Source organism: Lepidochelys kempii, chromosome 9 (assembly GCF_965140265.1).
Source record: "Lepidochelys kempii isolate rLepKem1 chromosome 9, rLepKem1.hap2, whole genome shotgun sequence".
NCBI classification, from domain to species: domain Eukaryota; kingdom Metazoa; phylum Chordata; order Testudines; family Cheloniidae; genus Lepidochelys; species Lepidochelys kempii.
In genome coordinates this window covers 86,726,717-86,739,565 of record NC_133264.1, presented here as the reverse complement: position 1 = coordinate 86,739,565, position 12,849 = coordinate 86,726,717, and the positions used below count along the sequence as shown (strand labels likewise).

The 12,849-nt window shown below is 38.5% G+C and overlaps 1 protein-coding gene across 16 annotated transcripts in view; it reads right to left on the bottom strand.

The window, feature by feature from the left end:
- TENM1 (teneurin transmembrane protein 1) overlaps window positions 1-12,849 on the bottom strand; it is a 1,403,901-nt gene that overhangs the window by 961,304 nt on the left and 429,748 nt on the right. For 2 of the 16 annotated variants that reach the window (XM_073361266.1, XM_073361270.1), the window contains exon 3: window positions 11,035-11,161. The exons of the other annotated variants lie outside the window; for them this stretch is intronic. The gene's annotated coding sequence lies outside the window, so the exon portion shown is untranslated. The remainder of the gene's footprint in view (window positions 1-11,034; window positions 11,162-12,849) is intronic. 16 annotated transcript variants of the gene reach the window in all.

Below are 12,849 nucleotides of genomic sequence, written 5' to 3'. Positions count from 1 at the left end.
AATTTTTCAAAGGAACTACTCACCTGATTAAAGAGAGGCACATACTGAAGCACCTTGCTGAATAGGGAAGAACCTTAGTGTCCTAAATTAGATGCAAGTGTGCATAATTGCAGGAAAGGATTCTATGAAGACTACATGCCCTACATGTACTGCAGAAATTAAATAACATTAGGAAAATCAGTTTGAGAGACTCTGATATTTTTGCATAGCATAGTTTGTCCATGCTAGTGAACCAATTGCAAGACAAACTGATAAGACAATCAGTTCCAGATACAGCCAAACCATCACAGCAATCCTTCCAGCCCACAGTCCCTGCATTGACTTTGTTCTGCTTCCAGCAGTCCCCTCCCTACCCTGCCGCGATTATTTCAACATTTTAAAGAAGTGGACAGTAAAAATCTTAATTAGCTGAAAAACAGCAGAAATTAAACAATTTGTATTAATTACAACATAAGTTGTGGAAAAAATACCTGAAAAGATGTTTTGGTTTTATTTTGTTGTGTTGATTTTTCATTTTTATATTTATTTTTGTGACTGTAGTATTGATCTTGTTGATCATTTTGAATTTAACGGGTAAAATGATATTAATTCATATAACCCACAGTGGTAAACCTTTCAAATAACCCTCATTCACCAAAACAATACCCTGATCCTGAAATGGGCTCTGTGTAGGTGGATCCCTTCATCTGCACTAAGCCCGGCTGAAGTGAATAGGGCTTTGTGCAAGTGTAGGAATCTACCTCTAGATAGAAACGTGCTGGATCATGGCCTAACTGTATATTCCCCCTCATTGTTAATTTCTGCTTACATGTTTGTTCTGCTTACATGTTCTGCTTACATGTTTCACATTTTATGTGAAAATAATAAATTATAATAAGAAAAAAATGTTGGTATATATGCAATACAAATAGAGGTCACTGAGCAAATTACTAAGGGCTTGATCGTAGGGTCATTGAAGTCAATGTCAAAGCTCTCATTCACTTTAATGGTGCAGGGTCAGGGCCAAAATGGGATCCCTCTATTTGAAAATTACTTAATAATCCTGCTTGACAACAGGAAGATTTATCATCTCTTTTACAATGAAGAGGTCGATTCCATTCAGAATAATGATTTAAGAGAAAGGATCAGTAGCTTTCAATATGTAAAGCTGTCAAAACTTCAACAGTACATCTTAATACCGGCAGACTGAATTTTGGCACAGAAGAGCGACAAGCAGATGTATAAAAAACAAATAAACCAGACAATCTGAACGTTACTGTAGGCTTCTCAAAAGAGTTAGAGGGGCCCACTGGAAATACATTTTAATAGGCTAGATTTCATGGGGAGAATTTAATTCAAATTAAATGATGACACTACAGTTACATTCTCTGTGAAATGCTTGGCACAGTTAAGTGTCTGTAGAAGTGACTGTAAAGGTGTCACTGTGGGTTCCATCTGTCATTGCTCAATGATTTCTAGATCACACTTGTTCAGTTTACATGTAAAATGGTGGTCTTTTTATTCTAAAAATGCCAGGCCTGCAATCTCAGCTGGGGATCTGCAAGTTCATATGGGTTCTTTCTAGCTTGTCAATCAATCTCAGGATTCTGCCTTTCACCTCTTTTGAACGCAAGGCAGAATTTGGCCCTGAAATTTGGAAGTTCTATTAGTGTGGATTCCAGAACAGAAGTCAGATCAATCTCCCCTCATTCTGTTGTCTCTGGAGTGCTGCTGTTAGGTTTAAAAACAAATAAGGACTACTTTTTTGTCACAAAATTGAACAGCTATGACACTGAAAACACAAAAAGGGAGCAAATATGTTCAGTAAGGTGTAATTTTTACACTCAATTTTCAGAGAAAAACCACACTCAAGAAATTCTCCCTCCCATGTTCTGAGAAGTGTAATTCTATTGGAAGAATAGAACATTTGCTATTGTCAGGTTCCTAATTAAAGAACTGATGCAACCAGTAATTTGCAGTGATTTAGAAGATTAAAGATGTCTAAAACTGTTGTAGTTACTGTAGATGACATATGATTGAATATTACTGTAGAACCACAGACTCCAATAAGGTTATAACAATACCTCTTTATGATTTTCTAATGCACTCTAAACGTGGGTCTGCTTTGCTTTTATTTTCTCCATATTTTCCCTTTATGCTCTAAGCATAAGGAAGGAACATTTTATATTCAAGTAAAAATGAAGATCTCCTGAAACCAAATCCCTTTCTTGCACTAATTTAATTTTAGTGTGTCATCTATGGTACAAAGCATGTTGTAGCATATTACGTTCAGGAAACTTTCATTAATACGCCCTTTTTTCAGCTTTAAAATAGTTTAATAAAGAGCTTTGGAATAGATATTTTGTAGTAATTTTCTGTGCCTAAGAAATAGATTAAGTAGCCTAGAAATGGAAAAGTTTCTCTGAAAAAGTCAAGGGCTAAATAATATTGGCAAGGAAAAATAGAGTAGACTTGAACGTGACATCTATTGCCATTGTTGAAAATATGTCTTTGGCTTCTGGATGCCAATATTATAGTGTCATTAAACTGAAATTATAGATTCTTTTTCAATTTATTCAAAAAAATGTACAGGGTTAAAAAAAACTGGATGGAACCAGACAATGTTTTAGGACACAGATCACATAAAATATTTTGATGTAAGACTGTATATACTACACAGATGTTTTGTTTATTTTCTTCTATCCTGTTCATACTAGTGAACAGTTCAGCAAACTGTAATACTTTGTCTGCTTCAAGGAGCACAAATAGAGAGCAACTGGTAACATTAATAGCAATTGATGGATTACAAAGCATTCAATTTGTGATCATACAGCTCCAGCACAAACTAAATATCCAATAAAAACATTTAAAATGTGTGACGAGCACTCTAACACTTGTCTTGCAAAAGTTCATACATCTGTGTCTTTGATTTCTACCCACGTGGTTCTACTCCTTCACATTTCATTGTACAAATGATCACCAAAACACTGAAATTGACACCTCAAACCACGGCTAACATGCACACAGTAAATCAGCTGATGAAAGACAGAAAAATAAATTTTGGCTATAATCGCTTTCAGTTACAATTAGTTTAGGTTTTATTTGTAACAGTAATAAATATAAAAATTGCAGCCAAAATTGTGATTTTTGGAGGATGTATTAAGGAATTCCCTTAAAATACCCTACTAGTGGGTAACAGTACTACTCCATATTTGAAATTATTAATATCAAGTTGTGTGTGTGATACACACAACAATTCTATTGTGAATAGAGCTGGACAAAAAAAATTGGCTAAAACTTTTTTAATTGAAAAATGCAGATCTGGGTTGACCCAAATATTTAACAAATTTGTGTAGAATTTGCCAAATTGTTTCAATTAAAAAAAAAAAAGAAGCACAATAGTCTAAATATTTTGTTTCTAAAAAAAGTTTCTGAATTTATAATAACTTTTCATTCAAGTTTCACTAAAAACTGTTATAACAAGCTCAGAAACAAGCCATTTAGTTTAACCAAAAACAATTTATAGTCAACTTCTCAATTTTTCAAATTTTTGAAAAAAAATTGTTTTGAGTCAGCCCAAAGTAATTTAAATTTTTTTTTGAAAACCAGGGGAGAAAAATAATTTATTTGGACAGCTGTAATTGTGGGACATTCTGATTAAAATTATTATTAGGCTAGCTGTTAACTCAAGAACATAAAGCAAACAAGTAGCTGAACAAAAGTGTCCCAATATATTCATAACTGTCAGGCTATTCTGAGAATCATTTTCTGTGAAGGAGCTAATAATTAGTGCTAAAGAAGAACATCCGTTAGGATTGAGGTGAGGATTCAATTGTGGCTTTAAACTCATTCCGACATTATGGGTGCTGTGGAAGCACATTGCCAGAGGGAGATATGAAAGGGTTCTGCATCAGCACCTACTGCTTCATCCCTTTGGGGGATACATGAGAACACTGCTAGAACATCATAACATTTCATGGCCCTACCTCCTCCTCACCCCCTTTAGGATAACTTGCATAGTAAGGAAGGAGCAGTCCGTAGGCTTGATTGTGTGCAGTTGGGCCCCCTTGCTGAAGAAGTGCACAAAGATAGGGCACTTCCTTGTGCCCTTCCCCTTCATTCTATGCACCTATGAAACAAAAGGTTCGAGTCTGGACTAAAGAGAATCAAATGTATCTTCTCCTGACCTAAAATATATGTACCAGAAGCTAATCCAATATGTCCCCACAGTCCATAGCTCCATTCATTGTAAAGTAGATCGTTCAGAGATGCTCGCTGATTATAGAGAGAATCATGGGGTTCAAACCTTCCAGACAATCAACGGGTAGTAGATGCACAAAACTGCTGCACCCAGAACCCCAACTGAAGTTAAGAAAAGTTTTAACTGTATATGGCACACACAATCAGGCCAGTGGTATTAATTTCCAGATTCAGTAATAAAAGCTCATATTCAACATACCTTTAACATACCCGCTTGAAAAGGGTTTTGGCTAATAACATCAATAGCAGAATATTTTTCTCACTTGAACATTTATTTAAATAAATTTTAAGCTCTCAGAGATCAATTGCTGAACTTTTTATTCAAGAAAAAATTCTAAAGGTAGTTTTTGCCTAAGTATGAAATTCAGGATGGGACCCAGAGCATTTATGAAGTCCTTTATCAACAAAATCCTGCAAAATGTGCTACAAAAGTTCAAGAAAGAATAGTTAGTGAATACATTTCTTTAAATATATGTCCATTTTAAAACTTTGCACAATTTGTTTTGAAATGAAAATTTCTGTAAGATACTTTAATATGCCTCTCAATCGTGTAAATAAGAAGCGAGAAAGTGTGAAAAATATCCATCTATCAACCACTGTTCTTCAGGATATAGATCACTGGAGGTGACTGATTTACTTCATTATTATTATCAAAGAAAAAAGGCACTTTTAAATAGTGCTGAAAAGAATATTTATGAACATTTTTACTGAACATTTTATCACAAGTTTTCAAGGAATTCTTTTATTATAAGGAATTTATCATAACAAGTTATTTATTATATGTTGTGTTATTCATGTTTAAGTTCATGCTCGCTTAGTAAAGAATAATTTATATTTTATGACTTTTACTTGGGATAGTATTTTTTATTTCCATGCATTTTTGCTCTACTATTCATTTTTATCCATGAAGAGTTGTGATTTAAAGATTTTACAGCAGCCCTGTAAGTTTATGCGTGGTGAATCATAACACAGACAAGGCAACTGTCTCCTGTTATAAGGTCAGTAGTAAAATGGAAATGTTTACCAGATACACTAAAACTCTCAGGTTGAACTTGGAAGCACAATGTCATGAATTGTCATGAGTTGTATTTCTTTCATTTGTCTTTAAAATGCAGAGAGTTTGGGACACATTTTGTTTTGGATAATCAATATTAATAGAACTGCCATGTAACACTGAGAGAACACATTCCAGGCATCAATGTACTGTGTAATATTGTGTGCATGCATGCATGTGTATTGCTCACGCATCTTGTCTGGGTTTACAAAAACAATAGGCAATACCATGGCTGAAAAAACATTTTGTCCATGAAAAAAGCTGCTGATATTCAATAATAATGAAATATCAGGAAAATGGCAAAATTTCACACTGGCACAAGTTCAGCAAAATGCCTAATTTCCTGTTGTGGCATTTCAGTATGTTTGAAGGAAACTGACAAATATTTAACCCTAAATTGAATTTTGCAAAAAATAAGCTTTACAACATGCCTAGCAGTATATTGTTGTGTGCATTATATGCGAGATAGAAAGGATTAATGAAATTTGGTAATTGTGTACAACTCTAGCTATATAGCCAAATGATAGAATATATCACTTACATAATTTTACTGCATGTAGCTCATTTATCTGTAAGGCACAAGAGCAGTTAAACATAGTTGTGTATAAAAAGAATTGTCTTGGATGTTTATATCTGGCAATTCCTTGTACATTTCAGATGAATAACTGAGATGCAACGACACTGCATGTAATGTATCTGTGTCGGTGATAGGATAGGAGAGAGACAACGTAGGTGAGGTAATATCTTTTACTGGACCAACTTCTGTTGGTGAGAGAGAAAAGCTTTCAAGCTCTGTATAAACTTGTTTCTCTCATCAACAGAAGTTGGTCCAATAAAAGATATTATCTTACCCACTATGTCTCTCTGAGTTTTGTATATCTGTTTATTTTGATGGCTTAAATGCTTTGGCTTTAAACACACTGAAACTTTGGGTATTGGGAGGAAAATTTTCTCAGCATAATTATAAGTAGTATCACAAGTTTAGAATGCAACAGTGCCTAGGGCAAGACCGAGTACACAATGGGAATGAAGCTGAGGTAGAAGCACTTGTTCAGCTTCTTCATTACATTCCCAGAAGCTATATATGTATGTAGTAGATATATATGTGTATCTCTACTACATACACATTGTAGATGTAGGGCACCCTAAATCTCCAACATGCCATTATACTACACAAAAGAAAAAGTTAGCCTGCCAAAAGACATTTCCCAGGCCTGACTGTTCCTATTGAAGTTGCTGGGAGCAGGATCTGACCCTTAGTCTTTTTAGCGTTGAGACTGCTTGATCCTATAGAAAAGATTCATTCAGAAAGCTTGGAGTATAATATAGTAAAGTTGTGGTGAAATGTGAATATTAGTAGATGGAAATACTTTCAAAATCTCATGAGAGAAAAAGACATCTTATCCAGCAGGATGTGCATGTGTAATGGGTAGTGGTAGGCTGTCTCAATTATGCATAACTCTATTACACTTCCCTTCTATGAGGGGTCATTCCATATTCTTTATGAAAATAGGCTTACTATATGAATATGACATAACTGAGATCTACTTTACGCAAGATGGCTCATGTGAGATATCATTGGAAAGGTTATGATTTACTGAATGCAATTATCCAATTTGTATGCCTGTATCCTTTCTGTATCTGAAGTTAGAAATACGGACTATGTAACAATTACAACTGGGTGTGTATTGGGAAGACACCCACTAGAAGACAGGCCATCAAATTTGATGAGCCATCAGGAAGGAACAGCAAAACATGAAGATACTAATCTCTCTCCCTCCTGGGAGGTGTCCGGGGACGTATCTGTGACACTACGAGGTCAGGTGGTCTTTGTGACCTGATACTAAATGTTTCCTGTAACTTCTTGTACCTTTCCACTGAAGGGAAGGGGGGGGTGTCAAATTTGGGAAACAAAGGATTCCTGCTTTATGTAAATCCTATTTAAGGGTGGGGATGAAGGCAAAGGGGACTCCTCCTGTCCATGATCTGTCTGCCCAAGAAGAAAGACTGCAAAAGCCACTAGAAGGGAAGGCAGGGGAAGAGTCCAGACTGAGACGGGATCCAGTCTGAAAAGGAATATAACTGGAACGCTGAACCACAGAAACTTTGCAACCTGCCTGCAACGATATCTAGGGTGAGAAATACTATTTGTAACCAATTTCTTTAGTGAAACTATCTTAGTTTGCATGTTTGATTTCATCTGCTTAGGGATCAGCTTTGTTCTGTTTGCTACCCCTTTTGCCACTTAAAATCAGCCTCTTTTACTTAACAAAATTTATTTTGTCTAGAATATAATCCAGTTTCTGTAATTTCTAACTTGGGTCTGGAGGGAACAAGGAGTGTGCACACCCCTCTCCACATTGAGGGAGGAGGTGAATTTCATAATATATCTTTGGGTCTGCACTCCAAGGGAGGTGGCCATCTGAGTGCTGGAACAAGATGGGTCTTCCCAGAGCTGATCTACAGCTGGGTGTGGCCCTGCCTGTGTGCATGTGTATTATAGGAGGCTTTAATAGCTTGGCTCAGCAAGACAAGTTAAAGGGGGCCCATGCTGGCAGAACAGATAGACTCAGTGGTATCTCAGCACATCAGGTGGCTTCCCAAGGGGTACACCCCAGTTGCCAACTTTCACGCACCCCGACTTTCACAATAAGCCCCAAAATCAAGCTAATCCCATTTCAAAACAAGGTGAAAACAAGCCAATCCCCCAGAATCCCAACACTCTATGTGACTAGATCCTCCTGGCGTGCAGTCTGGGACTGTGATGGGCCCGCTGTGCACTCCGACTCTCTCCCCCACCTTGCTCCTTCTTGCTGCTTGCCCCCCATTCCCCCCGCTTGCCAGGAGCTGATAAAAAAAAAAGAACAAGCTGCAACAAGCTACAAGCCAAAAACTAGCCAACAAGCAACTCACAAGCCAATTAAGCCAAAAACAAGCCCAATTTCTGCATTTTTTTCGTGGGTTTGGCATGTCTGGGTCCAACCCGTCACACCTTCTTCCTGCACCTCAGCTCAACCCTTTGCTGAAGCACACGCCGAAGAGCTGTCTTTTTGGGACTTTTCAGAAAGCATTACACCGAGTGAAATGTCAGGGTTATTGTATGTAAACCCTTGACAAGTAGGCATCAATAGCCCCAGTCAGTTTGAAACAGAGAGTAATATATAGTTTCTTAGGGTATGCGTACACTTAAACTGCAACTGTAGCACTTCAGTGTAGGCATTACTGATGCCGATAGGGGGCAGTGTGGGTCATCTATCTCCCCGAGAGGTGGTAGCTAGGTCAACAGAAGTGACCAACGACAATCTACACTGCATGTGTAAGGGACTGGGGCGTAGGCGGTCTGGCCTAGCAGTCACAGCTGGGCTCCGCGCGCTGACCCCACCCCCAGCACCGTCCCCACCTGGCAAATGGGAGCTGCAGAGGTGGTGCTTGCGGGTGCGGTCAGTGCACGGAGACATGTTGTCCCCCTCCCCCTAGAGGCACGCAGAGATGTGCCAGCAGCCAGCCATCTCCAGGAGAACCCTGCTGCGCCGCCAGCCGGGAGCCACCTGTGGTAAGCGCCTCCCGGCCAGAGCCTGCACCTAGCACCCGCTCCTGCGCTCCAACCCCTGTCCCAGGTCAGAATCCTCTCCTGCACCCAAACTCCCTCCCAGAGCCCGCACCCTCACCTGCACCCCAACTCTCTGCCCCAGCCTGGAGCCCCCTCCTGCACCCAAACTCCCTCCCAGAAACACGAATATAACAGCTGTTCTAAGGTAAGAAGTAGGCTATTTTGAATTACCTTAACTATATTCTACAAGTTTTAAGACTGAAATGTAACCACAGAATGGCTTTATGTTAATTAAAAGATAAGTTTAGTATAGTTTTAATAACCTCAATGCCATAATTGTGATAATTTTATTTTAAATTACAAAAATCTAATAGCCCCAGGCCTACAGTAGAGTTAATCTGGCCCTGATGTTGACTCCCTTGGCTGTTACTTCCTGCAGCATCTACTCTCCACAGTGCTCCCTGGCCACAGCTTTGCATGGTGGCACAGTGGGGAAAATCAATCATCCTAGGGTCTGAAACCTCAGGTTCTAGGCCACAGACCCTTACAGCATGTTAGTTTGGCATAACTACATTTCTCAGCAGTGTTGCTGTTTCACACCCCAAGAGGTGTAGCTATGCTGGTTTAAATTCCCAGTGTAGTGCAGCCCTCCATAAAACAACATTTTGTGCATGCAGAAAATAACATCAATTGTTTTGGGAATACTATAAATAACAGTTACACAAAAGCTATTAGACAGTAATTGGTGTTCCTCATACAGACTCCCCCCCTTTGTTGCTGTTACATATTTAAATTTTGTAATGAAAGTTTTCCACCAGAACATTTACACTTCTATACTGTCGTGCACACATACATGTGTGTATCTCTGATCTACTTTCATGGATGATTTCTCAGTCTTTCTGTGTCCATACTACGTAGCATGTGTCACATGGACCCTTCTGAGCTTGAGAAGGAAGGCAGCAGTTCAGTTCTTTTCCAAATACATTAGAACCCTGTCAGCAACAAACAGGGGATCTGCACACTTAGCATCATTGTAGCCCTTTGACTAGTAGTTGACTAGTTCTCACTTGCAGATGAAACAGAAATCTGTAGGTTGTATCCAAAGTGGTAAAGGTTTTGGTATCAGTACATAAAATATTATTTCCCTGGATTTCTAAGGACATGTATACATGGAGCAGCAATACACACTACAGGGTATGGTTATAGCGTATTTTAGAAATTACATCCCCATAGTACACAATGCTGCTCCGGGTAGACAAGCCCTAAGGCTCTAATACTACATAGCAGTATCTTTTCCCCATAAACCCAGCCAAGTCAGGTAAGAAATTAATTCCCTCACCTCCCTGAACTCTTCCCCATTCTCTTTTCAACTGAGAAAAAAATCCCAGTTTAAAGCAGTTTGCTAACAGCTAAACAAATTCCTCAGGCTCTGCAGTCTCTGAGTAACAAATACTCCCATCTCAGCTTTCCTTCTAGGTCCATAAAACACACCACAGTTGACCAAACATTATGCTAATGGATGGCTTCCCTAATAAATAAAGCTGGACTAATGCTCACCTGTATCCAAAGTGGTTGAAGTTTTGGGACCCACACCTCAAAATAGACCCATCTCCCAGTGCTGCATGGATCAGCCATTGAATGAGTCCACAGGGCTCTCTTTCACTCTTATCTTATATTTATACCACTGTCCCCCTATGCACACTCTGATTGGCTCAGCTCTCTGAAGGTGATTGGGCCTGACCTGAAAAAGTCCTATACAGACTCAGGTTGAGCTGAGTATATCCATTAAATACCACAACTTATTTCTGTATGGTTCTGGAACCTCCTAGCTGAGTTGCATGGGGCAGACACACAGAGTATTCAGACCAAAACACACATCTGTCTCTGTTGCTTCTCTCCCTTACTTTGGGCAAAAAAAAAATGCAAGTGGTGCAGTGTAAACTCACGTAGCTTATCTGTGCATTAACGTTATAAATGAAATGAATAAATAACCAAATTAAAAGGGAGGAAGAAAATTAGATAAGTGATTAGGATGATTTTTTGGTACTTTTAAATATTCAACATCTTGAGAACAGCAGTTTTTCAACTTTTTAAAGCTTGAAAAGTGGTTGGAATTATGACATTTCCCCTCTCATCTCCATTGACCAAATAGCAATGCATTTCTATGACTGGAAATTTTTGCCCCACTTACCACTTGATATCAGCTTTGTAGTCAGTGGCAAATCCAGACAATAAATCTATGAACCTTGTCCCAGATTTGGACTTTAAAGTCACTGCATCAGCCTCCATCACACAAGCCTAATGGTTTTTTTGTATCCCTACTGGGGGGAAAAAAACATTTACCAGGGGGGAAAAAGGCATTTACCACATAAGATAAGAAAAAAATACAGATAGGCTACCTTTGTCATGTATCTCTACAAAGAATTATCACTGCAGAATGTTACAGAAGTACAAATTTATGGAGAATAACCAAGTGGAAAGCCACAGGTGTAATCCTTCAATCTAATTTCTCCTTTCCACATGTTACACTGTTGCAGCTTTCTTCCACCTGATGGCAGGTGAAAGATTTGAGATTTATATAGGAAACCATCTTAGTAAATTATAATAATAGTACTTTTAACTAGCACCTTCAACAGTTTATATAGAATGTTTTGATTCAATCACATTTGGGTCACTGCACAATTTCTTTTTTCCTGGATGAATGGTAACAAAGAGATGTTGAAATTAAATATGCATCAATAATGTGCTTAAATGTGTCAATCAAATTAGATTCCACATGCTTGCAAAAACAATGACACACAAAAGGCAAACTACTTTACAAGGGAAGACAACTTCCCACACGATAATTATTAGAAATAGTTAAACAATACTGAGAATATATCAGAATCCACTTCTTCCAACATATTAGCCCATTTCTAGAATCTAATCAAACCCTTTCATGTTCTAAAATGTAACATTAACTCCACTCTCCTTCCCTCACATTGTTTTACATTTCTAAGCACCTCTACAATTATTAATCTTAAGAACCAAACTAGAATGGCTGAAATACTGTAAGAGTATTTCTTTCCATGGTATTTCTGGTTTAAAAGAAATAAGGACTTCACGAAAATTCATCATAAAGCCTATTTTCAACAACAATTTCAATCAAAGGCCCCACTCATGCAAAGGGATCACATGAGTAGATCCCTGCACCCACCTTGTGCTTCTCTTTGCAGCTAGAGGGCCTGATTTTGCAGATTCAGCCAATTCAGACAGTTTGGAGAAGGAATTAGCATTTGGGTACTCCAGCAACCTGAACCCAAACTGCAAAGCCTTTGTGGTCCAGTAATCACTTCTAATTATGCTGCTCACAGACCAGAAAGCCTGCAAGAATAGTTTTATGGTCTGTCTTCATCAAAGAGTTAGAGTGGGTCTCTTCTTTGAGCCAGGAGATTCCCAGCTTGAGGAGACACATACTTGCTTTCCTTCTCATTGAGCTAGTGTGCTAAAAATAGAATGTAGTCATAGCAGCATGAGGAGCTAACAGCCCTGAACACATGCCTATCAAAGCTGCTGGGTATGTACTCAGGGCAGCTAGCCCCTCCTGCCACTCACACGGCTGGGGCTACATTCTGTTTTTAGTACACTAGCTCAATAAGAGCTAGCATGGGTATGTCTCCTCAGGCTGGGAATCACACCACCAGCTCAAAGTGCAGACCTACCCTTAGGTACATCTTCAGATGGAAAATTCCAGAGTTATGTGGGCAGATACAGTATATAAGCATTTCTTGTTGCACCAGGTCATCTGAATTTCAATGGCCTAATCTGCTTGCTAATGTCTAATTCCACTCTTTACAGCCTTTCCATTTTCCTTCCTTTCACCCCCCCATACTTGAAAAAGAATTGTGAATGACTTAAAAGAAACTATTAAAATAAAAATGGATGATTATCAGAGTGTTACCCCTTCAACTTAGTTCAGCAATGCCTATATATCTGATGCGAGACATGTATCATTATCTGGAAACTA